This window comes from Chlamydotis macqueenii, chromosome 23 (genome assembly GCF_036417535.1).
Source record: "Chlamydotis macqueenii isolate bChlMac1 chromosome 23, bChlMac1.mat, whole genome shotgun sequence".
Lineage (NCBI taxonomy): Eukaryota > Metazoa > Chordata > Aves > Otidiformes > Otididae > Chlamydotis > Chlamydotis macqueenii.
The window spans coordinates 3,330,903-3,345,075 of NC_141578.1; the positions used below are offsets into that span (position 1 = coordinate 3,330,903).

General features: G+C 64.4%; 1 protein-coding gene across 13 annotated transcripts in view; it reads left to right on the top strand.

Moving 5' to 3' along the window:
• The window catches only part of PLEKHA6 (pleckstrin homology domain containing A6), a 43,002-nt gene that overhangs the window by 7,568 nt on the left and 21,261 nt on the right, over positions 1 to 14,173 (top strand). The window contains exon 1 of one of the 13 annotated variants that reach the window (XM_086765799.1): positions 670 to 695. The exons of 11 other annotated variants lie outside the window; for them this stretch is intronic. The gene's annotated coding sequence lies outside the window, so the exon portion shown is untranslated. Of the gene's footprint in view, positions 1 to 669; positions 696 to 3,483; positions 3,625 to 14,173 lie in introns of those variants that run through there. One more of the 13 variants, XM_086765809.1, reaches the window with a different exon arrangement.

Here is a 14,173-nt window from a genome sequence, read left to right on the forward strand (position 1 = left end):
GCCTCGCCCCGGCTTGTCCCCGCTGGCACAGCCACCCCACTGGCACGGCCACCCCGCTAGCGGGGGCTTGCCCGGCCCGTGGCCCCCGTGCCCTGCTGCCACATCACCCCAGGGGAAGAGCCACCCCATCCTGCCCCCGTGTCCCCCCCAGTGCCACCGGGTGAGACCCCCACTCTTCTGCCTTTCTCCCACCCTCCGGTCCCATTTAAACCCCCCCCACCCCGCAGCCGGAACAGGGAGTGCCGGGTATTTATAGCCTTGGCACGGATGCTGGGAGGCAAAGATGCATGGAGGGGGGTTGTTTTGGTCTATTTTTTCTCCAGTCCTCCAATTTTAAAGGCCAGGCTGGCTCTGCCGGAGGTGGGGGTGCCCACGCGCTGGCAGATCCCCTGTGTAGATCCTGGGAATGGGACCGCGCGTGCCAACCCACCCCACCTCCTCCCCCCGCTGTGCCCGGGCACCGGCTGGCACCGAGTTTGGGTGGGAGGGAGAAGGGTCTGGGTATGGATGGGCACCAGGGGAGAGCCCAAATTTTGGGGTGGCCCCAAGAGTCAGTGGGTTTGCATCCTCCCACCGTGGGACGTGGCGTTGCCCCACAAAGGGATGCTCAGCCCCGGTTCTGGGCGGCGCAGGCAGCAGTGATGCGGTGAGAGGCAGCGAGGAGGAGGAGGAGAAGCCATGTGAGGAAGGCTCAGGTGCGTGTGCCAGCCCCGGGTGAAGCCCACGTGCCCCACGCTCGCGTCCTGTGGGTTTGTTTTCCTTGGCAGCATCTCTTCTTTCAGGTCGGCTGAGCAGCGATGATTAGCAATTCCAGTTTTTATTGCGAGCCTAACGCGACCGGGTCGTGCGCGCCTCTCCCCTCCCCGTCACCCCCTCCCCGCCTTTGCTGCCAGACAAATTGTTTGCTTCAGCGTGTGATTTTTCAGGGATTATTTTTAATTTTTCTCCTCTCCCCTGAATCAAGTGGATTGTCTGATTCAGAAACAAGCAGCAACCGGTGGACTGTGAGCGTAATGAGTCTTTTAAAGCGCATCCAAGTGAGGGGCTGTGCGCGTGCCGGGGGGCAAAGGGGTGGTGGGGGGTGGTTGAGGGGGTGCAGCACCCCTCGGCCTTGGGGCTTAGCGCTGGAGGAAGGGCTTGTGATAGCAGCGAGGCGGCACGGGGTCTTATCTTATCCCCCGTGTGCTCGGCTTATCGCCAGACGTGCTTGCACTGCAGATAAACAGGACCTTGGGTTCAGGAGCGGGTTGTGGCGGGGTTAGCGATGTCCCGGTGCTGGGGCACGGGTGGGCAGCAGGGGTGTGCCGTGGGGGCTGAGCCCCCCAACTCGTGATGGGGGCACCGGTGTGGGGTGCCTCTGTGGCTTGGTTCGTCTCCCCAATATGTGGGTGCACAGGGGTGGGAGCTCCCACGGGTGGGTGCAGGATGCGGCTGTGAAACTGGGGCTGGGAACTGCTTGTCGGGTTCAACCCCATCCCTTATTCTCTTTAAGGAAAAGAAAGTGAAAAAAAATAATTTTCAGCCAAGGAGGTGACTGTGGGCTCCTCTAGCTGCTTAACTAGAAGCGGTGTATTCAGAGTACCAGCGAGGAACCCTCCAGCTTCTCCCTCCAGCCCCCAAAATCCCAGTCTGTGCTGACCTTGGTGGTCTCTGCTCCCTTCCCGGGGGATTTGTGGCTTGCTGGGAGAAGACGAGCTGGGTGCTGCACAGGAGGAGCTGGAGAGGGCAGATGTTCCTGCTGAAGGGCTGCCCGGTGCCAGAGCTGCTTGCAGGGCACGGTGGGCGCCGTCCCGGCGGGGCAGGAGGACCCGCCGTGGGGGCAAAGTCCCGTGGGGTGGCCCTGGGGAGGAAATCCCTGCGCGAGGCCATCTCATCCCACTCACGCCTGGTCAATCCAGGTTCTCCCAAGGCAAATTTGCTCTTCCAAAGTACCTTTGCATGATGCTGGGGGTCAGGGGTGGACCCACTGTGCCGGTGCCTGTGCCAGCAAGGGTCCTCGTGCCCTGCACCACAGCAGCATTTCACTGGGGACGCTGGGGACAGCTGGTGGCTCTGGTCTAGGGGGGGGGAAATGAATGGCAGAGGGTGCCTGGGCTGGCGATCAGCGCATCTCCCGCTCTTCCTCCCCGTGACGAGGCGGGGCGGTAGGAGCTTGGGAGGCAGGTGGCTGAGGCTTCGCGCTGCTCGTAAACAGGCTGTTATTGTTTGTGCGCAGCACGGCAGCGCCCCAGGGCTGCTTGTGCAACCGGGGCGGGGAGCTGGCGCAGAGCACTGTGGGGCTCATTGCACCCCAGATGGAGACTCTTCAGCCGGATCCAGCTCCAGGGAAACCCCGGGCTGCGCTCGTGCAGAGCCGGCAGCCCCCAGATATGAGCCGCGCCTTGTCGGCACCAAGCCCCCCAACGCAGGGATGCCACCTGCAACGGTGAGATCCTCGTGGACGTGCCCACCGAGACCCTTTCCGTGCCGCGGAGTGGCTTCACCCCCAGCAGGCAAAGCGGTTTTGGGACTCCCCTTTCCCACGGGCAATGCCCAGGATCGGCCCCGTGTCCCCATAGCAGGGTGCACCGCACCGCACGGCCCCGCTCGCCCCGCGGGCTGGAGCTGGGGTGAAGCAAGCAGCCGTGCGCGCAGCCCAGCCTCGCCGACGGTATGTGGCCGCCCCGGTTCTGGGCTGTAGGTGAGCCTAGGAACTGGGAAAAACAGGGCAGGTTTTTGTCCTCTTGAGTGTTTCCTCCAATTGGAGGAAGCGCGACGGCGGTGGCACTGGCACGAGGAAGTCCCGTGGGTGGCGTGGCACGGCCACGCTCTGGCTATCGGCCACTGTGGCCCTGGCGAGACGGAGGGGCTCAGCCGTGTGCCCTGCTCAGGAGGGACGGTGACGGGCACCCACCCACCACCCTGTGTCGTGCACGGCATCACTGCCTGTCGCTGCTGGGCGAGGGGGACCAAAATTTTCTATGACTGCAGGCACCCCGTCAGGTGATCCAACATGGTGCTGAGTCCCTCTGACCCATTTTATGAGGTTAAAAATGAGGTTAAATAGTGAGTTGCTTTTCCCATACTGCTGGTTTTAGCTCCCAGGCAGGTGGGTACCTGTCCGGTGCCTACCGATGGGTCCCTGCTCCTTTCCCAAAGCACAGGGCCCGCTCGCGCTGCCCGGAGCCAGAGCTGTTCGGGGAATGAAAATACATCTGCAGTACGACATAAACCAGCATCAGGCTCCGCTTTGAGCTGGTACCAGTGCGTTCAAGGCCAGGACCGATGACGGGGGGGCTCGGGCAGCGGTGGCCATCGGCTGGGTGGCGTGGCCATCCCTGGAGGAGGGCTGGCAAGCGCCTGGCGTGGCTGGGAGCAGCGGGAGTGGCGTGAGAGCCAGCGTGCACAGGGGTGTGTGTGTTTGTGCGAGCGCCTGTTTATATAGGAAGGAGCCAACCTGCAGTTTCAGATTTCAGACTTCGTTTATCAGCCCGGCCGGCCGGCCCGCGCTGGGACGTGGTGGCTTTTGGAGGCAGCCAACGCTTCTCCCCCTTCCCCACCAGCCCGGGGCTCCCCGCCTAGGCAGCCAGCCCACCACCCACCCCACGGCCGGTGCCGTGGGTCCCGGCAGCGCCCGGCGAACAGGTAGGCTGTGCCGGCTGTGGGTGCTCTGCCCTGGCAGCCTGGCTCATGGTGGGAGTAAGGAGGGGACCAAGAGCCCACAGGGCTGGAGTGAAGAGGATGGAGATGCTGGAGGGGTTTGGGCTGCGCTGGGGCAGCGGTAAGTCGGGCTTTGCTGGAGGATGGCTGCGGAGCTGCTCGTGGGGCAAGGGCTCATGAGGAGAGGGGCTTGTGGACACAGCCCTGGGCGTCAGCACGCCGGGGGTATTTTGCCCACAGGCGAGGAACGCGTCCCACCCAGCACGGCGGCGGGCATGGCACACGGGAAAGCCCGGCTGCGCTCTCCCAGGGGTTAAACCGCCTTGCAGGGAGCTAAATGGAAGGTGTGGCAGCACGATAAGGTTGGCAGGGCTGGGAGTGGGGCAGAGGCACCCAAGGGCGTACAAGCAGCTCCGCTTCCAGCCAGGATGCAGGGTGGGATCCTACCCCCCACCCGGCTGACGGCTGGGCAGGGTTGTGCCCGTGCCCTGTGCCACCGGCTGCCTCCAAAACCTGGGCCAGCCGCCGTCCCTGCCCTTGGCTGAGCTGGCTGGGGAATGGTGCTGCCTAAAATCCCCTCTCCTCCTGGGGAAGACACCCAGCTGCTTCGCCTCCTTTGTTCTGTTTAAAGCGATATTTCAAGAACAGCTTTTTTAAAGCAACCTGCTGCTGGACCCTGCCATGCCTCCCTCTGCTTTCCCGGAGCCTGGAATAGCCCCTTCCTCCCCAGACCCTCCAGCTAAGTTGCTGCCGTCTCGCAGAGTGGCGAGAGGGATGGTGATGCCAGCACCCTGCGAGCACCAGAGGATGCTCTGGCACCGGGCAGCGGTGGGTGCTGCAGCCCCTCTTTGGCCGCTGGCAGCAGCGTGTGCCCGTTGTAGGTCTCCCCTGGTCTGTAGCGTGGGGTGGCTCTGGTTTCCATCCCGTTGCTCCCAGCCGCCTGTGGGGATGCCCAGGAGATGAGCGCGATCCCCCCGCTGCTCTCCAGCGCCGGCAGGGCGGTGGGTTCGTGGCTCAGCCTGATCCTGGAACCATCCTGCTCCTTCCTCCCCAGTGGCTCCAGCAGCGGTGGGTAAGGAACCGGGCTCCAGTCTGGAGCAAAGCGCTCCTCCTCCCGGCAACACGTCCTTCCCTCCATCCCAGTGTCACAGGGCCACTAATTCATTTTGAAACAAGGAGGGACCTTTAGCAGCTTCTGGCGATGCCCAGCGTAGTGCAGAGCTGGGGTGTCACCTCTGCAGTCTCCACGCAGCGCCCATTCCGTAGGGCAGGAGACGCATGGGGAGGGAGAATGTAGCAGGGCAGTTGAGTGCACGGTTGTCTTTTTCCCACTTACTGGTTTCCAAAGGAGCTGAGGTTTGGGATCATGTTCCCTTCTCCATTCCCTTGATTCCCAGTGACTTCTGGGCCAGACTGGGCTGGGGACACTGGTCTCCGCGCATGTGGAACATCCTCCCCTGACCCAAACCCACAGGAAAGCCGGAGCCACCGTGCTGCAGGCACTTGGTGAAGGGATCTCCCACCTCTCTGGCGCCTGACTGCTCTTCTTGTGTATCGGCCCATCTCTGCCCTCTGGAAACCCAGCACAAGCCTCCAGCTCTTCCCAGCACCGAGCAAACCAGTTCCTTGCGGAGGGCAGCCACTGCGCTCGCTCCCCTCGCCTGAACCTGATGTGGGTCCCCAGCCCCAGCCGCCTGCGAGCATCCTCGGAGGAACGCTGCGGGCAGGGTGCGTCGGCGAAGGGCTCATCCGGGCTGCACCGCCGCCGGCAAAGGCATCGCCAAGGGCCCTCTCCGGGCTGGGACTGGCCCGGCTCCAGCTCCAGCCCGGCTCAGCGACTCCCATCCCACCGGCTTCCCTCCTTGGGCATGGCCACGGATGTGGGGCCGGGGCCAGAGGCTGCAGCTGGAGGCCGAAGGCTGCATCTCCCCACCGGGGCGGAGGGAGGGCTGGGGCGGCGTTTATTTACGTGATGCTGGAGGAGAAGGGGGGAACTGGCAGCAGGATTGCTTGCAAATGGGATTTCTGGGAAGTGGAAAGCTGGCGTGCGTTCAGCCTGGAACTGTCCTGATTTCCAATTGGAAACATCCCACGGTGACTAAACTTCATTCAAGGGAAGATCTCGTTCTGCAGAGCCGACGCCGCGCTGCCAAACTTGCCCGCGGCGTTTGCGCCGTTGCGGAGGTGGCTGTGGGGAGGAGGAGGAGGAACGAGACGAGGGCTGTTTGGTGACACAGAGGCATGCCCTGTCCCCGTGCCGGCTTTGCACCACCCTGGGAGACTCCAAGGGTCTGGTCTGGAGGGGTGTAAAGGTTTGCAGCTCCCTCTGCTTTTCCCCCAGCAAATTCCCTGGTTTTCCCCTGCAGCTGCCCCCCGGGGCTGCTGTAGGCTTTGTCGGCTTCTTAGGACATGGTTGGGAAGCTGGGAAGGAGCAGTGATTGGGAAGGAAGTGGTTGGGAAGCTGTAACCAACTGCCCTGGCCGTGATGGGTGTGGTGGGGTGGAGGTGGCAATAAAACCGGGACCGTCCCATCCGAGGGCGGCGAGGGAATCGCTGCACGCATCCTCGCAGTGGTGCTAACGGCCGGGACGAGCGTTTCGTGGCTGTTGGAGGAGGCTAATGGCTTCATACGGCACCACGCTGCAGGTAGCCGAGCTCTCGGCAGGTCCAGGCTGACCTGCCCCAGGATGGCTGCGCTGGAGACAGGAGCTGGCAGATCCCCCGGGAAATGCCCGGCTCCTCAGCGCCCACATCCTGGGCCCAGTGCCTTGTTCGGCTGCGGTTTATGGGACCACTGCAATTTGCTGCAGGGAGCTCTGATTTATCTCCGCCTCCGGAGACCTGCTCTGGCCGTGTCAGCTGGCACAGGGCTCACGGGGTCGGATGCGGTGCGATTCCCCCCCAGGGATGCCCTGTGCTGAGACGGCACCGCTGCCACAACCGGAGGCACGCTCGGCAAAGGCAGCGGGTCCCAAGCCTGTGCCTGGGGACTGGAGGGGGCCTGCGTGTGTTTGGTTTGGTCTGTTTGCTTAAGACCAAACCTTTCAGTCCCAGCTGCCCGGAGCCGGTGCTGGCCCCGTCCTTGAGAGCTCTTTGGTGCAATGCGCTTGCACAACCGAGACGCGTGTGCCGTTGCGTCACAACCTGGTTACAAGCTGTTCCCTGGCCTGTGAAGGTACAGGAGCTGATCTAAAAATGGAGAGTTTCCCCATATACCGCCATCACACCCATGCCGACGGAAGGCGAAGCGTGGTATTGCGCTAGGAAGGCAACTGGGACGGTAGTTGCGCTGCTGGGAGGATGACGGGCTGCCCATGATGACAACCTGCTTCGCCGTGGCATGGGAGGCAGAGCCGAGCTCAGGGCTAAATCCCCACGGGCACGCGTGGCCATGCTGGGCTGTCATGGCCCATCAGACCGTGACGACGCCCGGGGATGCACCAACCTCTTTGCAGAGACCCGAGCGCGCCGCTGGCCCCCACCCAACCTCGCCGCTCTGGCAGGTGTGGGGCTCCGTGCTGGCACGGCACGGCACGGCACGGCCGGCTATGCCAGGAATGTGCCGAATGTGTCGGGACTTGACTGCGGGAGGTCGGGGCGCGAGAGCAGCCGATGAGTCACCTGGAGGGCTGGCAGCGGCGCGGGGAAGCTCGTGAGCTGGGGCAGAGCCAGAGCTGCCACGTCCCCCTGACCCGGAGCCTCCCCGATCCCAAACGCCCGTGGGAAGCGTGCCGGTGGCGCTCTGCCGGGGTCCTGTGGTGGTGGTGGCGATGCCGTGCGCGTTGGCAATGGCGGCGTTAGCACCCCAGGATGCTGCGTTTCCGACTTTATTTTCCATCCGTGTGAGCGCACCCGTTTGCCAAAGCACTGGAGCGAGAGTTGCCCGTGGGAGATCCGACAGCGGAAAATTGGTCATTTAGAGAAAAACAATCAAGAGCCTCCGCGGGGAGCGGCACAACCTGCCGTGGCTGATCGAGCCCAAGCTGGGGCTCACCCCGCTCCCCGTCCCGGTGGGCTCAGAGCAGCACCCAGCTCTGCGGAGCCTGGAGACCCGCTGCCGGGAGCACGGGGACGTTTGATTTCGGCACCTTGCACCAGAGCATTGCTGCACCCTGCTCTGGGCCCTGCGCCCTCCCAGTGCTCCCAACCCAGGGTGTTTGCAAGGAGCTGTTGGCTCCATGTCCTGCGTGGGTGTGGGGAATGTGAAATTTGAAAGCCGTGCCCGTATGAGAAGGGGCCGCGAGTGCGGGGGACCGAGCCCCGCTGCCGGAAGGTCTCATCCGCGTCTGCCTCTGCGCTTATGTACGGCTCGCTCCCGTCTGTGGGTTTTTTAGCCGTTTGATGGGCTTATATCATGATGAAAACCATTCCCACAGCAGCCCTCCGCTTCCCAGCCTGCGCGGGGTGGTGCCGTGCAGATGTTTGTCCAAAGCTATTTATGAGCGTTCGCAGCCCGGACGCCCCCGGGGCCGCAGCTGGGGCTGCAGAAGGCGAAATTCGCTGCGGCTTGGTGTCTGAACGCCGGAGCTGGGCTGCGGTGCCGGCAGGACGACGTGGGCTGTGAGTACCTCCAGGCTCCTGGGAGCCCGTGCGAGCTGGGGTGGGGATGAGGACGGCGACTGAGCCCCTTCTGTGCCCCTCTGCATTTGCTGGGAGACACGGCGGCTGCCCCGGGCTGGCCAAGGCGGCGAGGGCTGGCGTGGGATGCTCCTGGGGCAGTGGGGACTGGTGACACCGGCAGGGCTGGGGATCGGGGGGGACAGGGGTTTGCTCCCCAGGTGCCGTTGCGGCCCGGGCTGTGTGCGGGCAGAGCAGGGCTCCGCAAGCTCCTGGCGATGGCACGGCCGGAGGTTAATCATTCAACCCCTGCGCGGGTTGGGTAACGCAGCCCGCGGTGGCGGGGGGGGGGGGGTGACAGGGACATCTGTCCGTCCGCTTGCCAGATCTCAGACCTGGCAACAGCCCCTGCGCTCCTCCTCCAGCTCCGGGTGCCTGTGCCCCCTCTCCATGGGGATGCACGCGGCGGTGATCCCGACAGCCCCCGTGGGTGCCGCAGCGTTCGGGAGACCCCGGTGTCAGGGCGCTGGCGGCACCGCGCGCCTGGGGAGCCGAGCCGTCCCCCGGCACGGCCGAGGGAGCCAAGAGCTGCGGCCGGTTTGTAAACATGCTGGGATAGAGTTACAGCCACCGATGTTCCTTGGAAAAGCCGCGCGAAGGGAAAGCACTGGGACCCCTGAGCTGAGAGATCCCGTCCCGCGGCGAGGAGGGGATGGACGCGGAAGGCTGTGGGGCTCAGCCTTGGGGTGCACGGAGACGTGACGCTGCGGGAGTGGCTGAGGGTCCGTGGCAGGCGCGGAGCCCCTCGGAGACCCCTTTGCATCCCCGGCGGGTTGGGCTGCCGCACCGCAGTGCCGGCAAAGGGGCTTTCGGCGCGAGCGAAGGATGCCTTCCCGTGCTCGTCCCGCAGCGGCACGGTGCTGAGGGGGTTAAGGCCGCCAGCAGCTGCCGTGGCGGTTAATGATTGATACCGATGACGGTCTCCATGGGCTTGGAAGGAAATCATCTACCCTGGCCCTGCAGAGCCACCGGCTTGGCAAGCAGGGTGGACGGAGGGGACGCGCGGTGGCATCGGTGAGTGTGCGCGTGTGGTGTCGGCACGGAGCCCGTCCGTGGCACACGTGGGCCATTGTCTGCGGCCGATGCCTGGAGGCGGCTGAGAGCAGCCGGGGACCCAAGGGTGGCCAGCACGGCGATGGGTGCAGCTGGAAATCGGGCGGGCGCGGTGGCAGCAGGGAAGGCACCGCAGCGCCCGTGGCTGTCAGGATGCCGGTGTGATTATCGTGTGCGGTGGGTTAAGCAGGTGCTGAGGATTTGTCCCAGCAGGATTTCCCCAGCGCCGCTGCCATAATCCCTGCTCCTGACGTGACCTGGCAGGGGCGAGGTTGGGGCCAGGTTTATTTTGATGCCTCGGACCGGTGATTGCTTCGGACAGGTATTGCTGCCCGCTGGCAGTGGTTCCTTAAAGAGCTTAGCAAGAGGTTTAAACCCTCCAGGTCTGGGTCTGGCTTGCGGCTCGGGGGCTGCGTTAGTGGATCGCCTTTGGCAGGGGTGTCGCAGCTGCCCAGGCACCTCTGTAGCCCTCGGCCAGGTTTCGGTGGCAGCGCCAAGCCGTGGCCCTGCCACCCTGGCCCCCTGCATCCCCAGCACCCACGATCTGCGGCGCTTTCAGGTTTGTGGCCCCTCTCCTCCGAGCCCCACACGTGCGTTTGCATCTGTCCGCGACTGATTTCATCCCTGGGGGAAGGATGCTTGACCGGTGACGCCGCAGGACGGGCACCAGCTGCCGTGGCACTGCCCTCTCCTGCGTGGGCACGGTGGCTTGGGGAGCCTGGTGATCCGGTGCATGGGGGGTTTGGCTTCTGTCCCCAAAAAGGGACATGGCTAAGTGACGTGGGCCACTTGGATCTGCTCTGCCCTGGGTCCTGGCCCACCCTGTCCCACCACTGTGACACTCCCCAGATATCACCCCATGCCTATGGGATGCTGCTGCGCCGCCCTGAACTCGCCGTCAGCGCATTTTTGGCCGGGCTGTCCCTCTGGGCCATGCCTGTGATGGAGCCGGGGTTGCCAAGGAGATAAAACACAAACTCCCAGTGCTTTTGTGTTTTTCCCCGACCCCAGCTGGAGCGGGAGCTGGGGACTCGCCCTCCCCGCCACCCGCGATGCTGGCTGCCAGCAGCCGCTTTGTTCTCTGGAAATCCCCTGACTTCCCCCTGCTCCCGACCATCCCCGCTCCGCGGTGCCGAGGACGGTGGGAGGCTTCTCCCGCTCTCCATCCCCGTGGACTCCGGCCAGCCGGGATGTCCCCGCTCGGGGCCACTGCCGCTCCCGCGCCAGCCTGGCTGCGTGGCGGCGGTGACGTCGCGTGCGGGTTGTGGGCGCGAGGCAGCCGCCATCTGACCTCGCCGAGGACTTTGCCCCGGCTCAGCAAGCCCGGCACAGCAGCTCTGCTGCTTCCCAGCCGGATCCAGCTCAGGATTTTCTGCCTTCTCTCCTGGCAAGGCTCCCATGGGAGACTCGCAGGGTTGATGGCGAGTGGAAGCGGATGGGAAAGCCTGGCCTGGCCGCGGCGCTCGCTGGCTGCAGCCTCTCACGCCGAAATCCTTGCGAGGCGCGTGGGGCAGAGCTCCGCGGGCGGAGGCCGGTTGCTCCGGAGAGGCTCTCGCCGGCGTCGGCGATGGGTGGCGAGCCTGGGTGCTCCCTGCCTCGGCACCGCGGTGGCGGCTGACGTGTGCAGTTTGTCACGGGGGTGAGGTGGCAGAAGGGACGGGCGCTGGGACTGGCACCCTCCCTCTTGGGGCCTTGGCGCTGCTCGGCTGTGCCCCCGCGCCGGCACCAAACCGCGACGCCGTGCGTGCGCGGGAGCCTGGTTTCGTTAGCGCCGAGAGCTCTGCTCCCTCCTGGCCCCCTGCCCCGATGGACGCCGTGCCGGAAACGCTTGCTCAGCTGGATGGCGGGGCCGGGATGAGGACAGGGATGAGGATCTGGAGGAGAAGCGGCTGCCGATCCCCGCCGTGCCTGGAGGTGTGGAAGCCAGGAGCATGACGGGGATGGGCCAGAAGGAAACCTCAGCGTGCGGCTCCGCATCGTGGTCTGGCTTTCGAGTGCCCACAAACCGCTTTCTTCCCAAAGGCTGATTTTTCCGGCAAATCTGGGATTTCCAGGGAAATTTTCCTGGCGCTGGCCAGGTACGGGGGGGTTTCTCACAGCTCCCCATCCTCCTTTGCCTCCATCTCCTCTTCCTCTGCATCCTTTTCTCCTTTCTGCCCTCTCCAGGGCTGGCATATACCTCTCACAAGTCCAGGGTAATTTGGAAATCCCAAGCAGCATTTCCCACCAGATTGTGGCCCAGGCTTTTGGCCGGGGCTGGCACAGGACGTCCTGCAGCCGGCTCAGCCCTGCCGAGGGCGCGGGCAGTGTGCAGGGTTAGTTTTTATTTTTTTTTCTCCTTGACTCATCCAACGCGGGCTGAAGTAGCTGCAGCGATGGAGCAGCCCGGGGCCTCGCTCGGCAGAGAGCCGGAGCTGGGGACGGCCCCGCGCGGAGACGCCGGAGCAGCCGAGCCGCTGGCGCTCGTCCCCCGGCTGCAGCGACTCCACCAGACCTGCTTGCGCTCTGCCTGCAGAATTTAATTTAATTTAATTTTTTTTTTTTCCTGTTGTATCTTGAGCACGCGCATGGGGCAGAGCTGAGCCCCCTGCCCCCCCTGCGCCGAGCGGGACGGCCCCAGGGGTGTGGAGGATCTGGTATTTTAGTGCATTATAATGCATTTGCTCCTGTCCTGGGCTCCCCTTGCAAGATGAGACTCGGCAGTTTGGATTTGCACATCCGAGGGTGGATTTTCTCTGCCAGCCCCCTTGCAGGGGCTGTGGGTGACGAGGTGACCCCGCGTCCCTTCCCGTGGGTGCTGAGTGCTGCAGTTAACTGAAAGGAAAGGCTTTTCAAGGGCTCCGGTCAGAGGAGAGGGATGTGGCTCAGGAGGAGGAGGAGAGGTGAAGAAAGGGCTAGAAAAACAGAGGAAGGAGGCCAACGCGCAGGGTGTGTCTGGCCGGTGGCCACGCGAGCCCCTTGCTTGGGAGCTGCCTGGATGCTCGCCCCGAGAACACGGGTAAGATCTCCAGACGAAGGGTTTTCATTATTGCTTTGGAGGGGGGTTGCAGGCAGCCTTGGCTGCCTGCCTCGTCGTCTTCCTCCTCCTCCTCCTGCTGCCTGCCGCGGTCCCAGGGTGGCAGTCCCCTCCGTCCCAGCCAAGCCCCCCCGAGGGGGCCGGGGCCGATGAGGGTGGCGCGGTGCCTGCCGGAGCTGAAATACGGGTTGGGGCGCGGGAGGACGAGGCGGTTGGATCCCCGTGGCGCGCAGCCACGACGTTAGCCTGCGGGGAGCGCTCGAAGGGGAGCCCCGCGGCTCCAGCGACGTGTTCCGGCTGAGCCGGTGGGGAAGGGGTGGCTGGGCTCCCCGTAGCCCCCCTGCTCAGTTCTGGATTTAGGGTTTTGGCAGGCTCCAACGCCTGGGCGGTGAGCCTGCACCTCCCCTCCTTCCCGCCTGCCGGCCGCCAGATAACAGCCAGGAGCCCCGACGCCCCGGGGAGGGCCGCGGGAATGGTTCCCATTAGCTGATGTCTGCCGCACGCCGAGGGGTTTTGGGGGATGCTGGGCTGCGTCCAGCCAGCCAAGCTGGGCTTGCTGTCTGCTCTGGGAGAGAACCCCTCCTGCCCCTCACACCAGCGCTCCGGGGGCTTTTTCCAACGCCCCGGGTGCATCCAACCCGCCCTGCGTGCGACGAGGAGCTCTCCCCACAGGGATGGATCCCAACGCAGCTGGATGGAGCACGGCTGGCATCACCCAGCAGCCCCACGGCCAGGCATCCGGGGGACCCACTGCTCCCCAGAGCTGCCTGCCGGCACCCCGGATGCTCCAAGCCCCAGCGTGGGCTGGTGCTGGGAAATCGCTCCCTCCTGTCACCATTTCACCTGCTTCTTCCCAGCTGGGGCAGAATTAATTCTCTCACACCCTCAGCTGCAGCTCAGAGCGGTTATAAAGCAGCCCACCCTCCCACTGCTCTGGTTGCACCCAGTGCTGCTCCTGTGTGCCTTGCAGGGTGATGTGGGTGGGGGGTGGCACCCGTGACCCTGGGGGTCCTTGGGCTTTGTGCTGGGATGTGCCCCAGCCGTGCTTTGTGGCTCATGAGAGCTGGAAAGCTGTGACCTTCGTGGGGCTGTGGAAGGGTGGGGGGGTGACCTCCTGCTCCCAACAACCTTCAGCTGGGGAGGGGGAAGAAAAGCAGCATCGAGTGAAAGTTTTGTTTTCTTCAGTTATTGCATTTATTCCCTTCTCTTGCTCCCTAGCTTTAAGAAAAAGCAAAGGAAAACTTTTGAGGGTTTTTTTTCTTTGATGTTTACCCCAAGGAAAAGCACCGGCTCTTCTCTCCCGGGAGGTCTTGGGGGAGCCCCCCACCCTTGAGCTGCTGTTGGGAGCCCTGGAGCGTGGCCGCTGGATCGCCCGTGGGGGATGCGTGTCCCTGCCCATCCCCGGATACCGATGACTGTGAAATAGCCCAGCTGGTGCGGGGAGAAGGGCGCCTGCTCCGGGCTGGAGAAGCCAGGCTTGAACCCGGATTAAAGGCTCCCAAGCCTGGCGCAGCCCCTGTGCTGTTGAACTGGGGTGATGAGGGGGGTGAAACCCCCACGTTGAGGGGGGACGATGCCTCCGGTGCAGCCCGCTCCGTGGCTCCTACCTCCAGCGTGTTTGGAGCCACCTTTCCTGCTCTTGCCAGACCGTCCCCAAAAGGGGGTACAGCTTGGGCTGCGCGGTGGCCACAGCGCCGGGTAGGCATTGGCTTTGGCACACGGCGGAGGGCTGGCACGCGCCCGTGAGCCGTTGGGGGACCTTGACCCTTGGCTGCGGAGGGTGGCGGTGATGGAAGAGGGAGTGAGTCGCTGCAGCGGGGACAGCCAGCGCTGGTGGGTTTGGCAGCG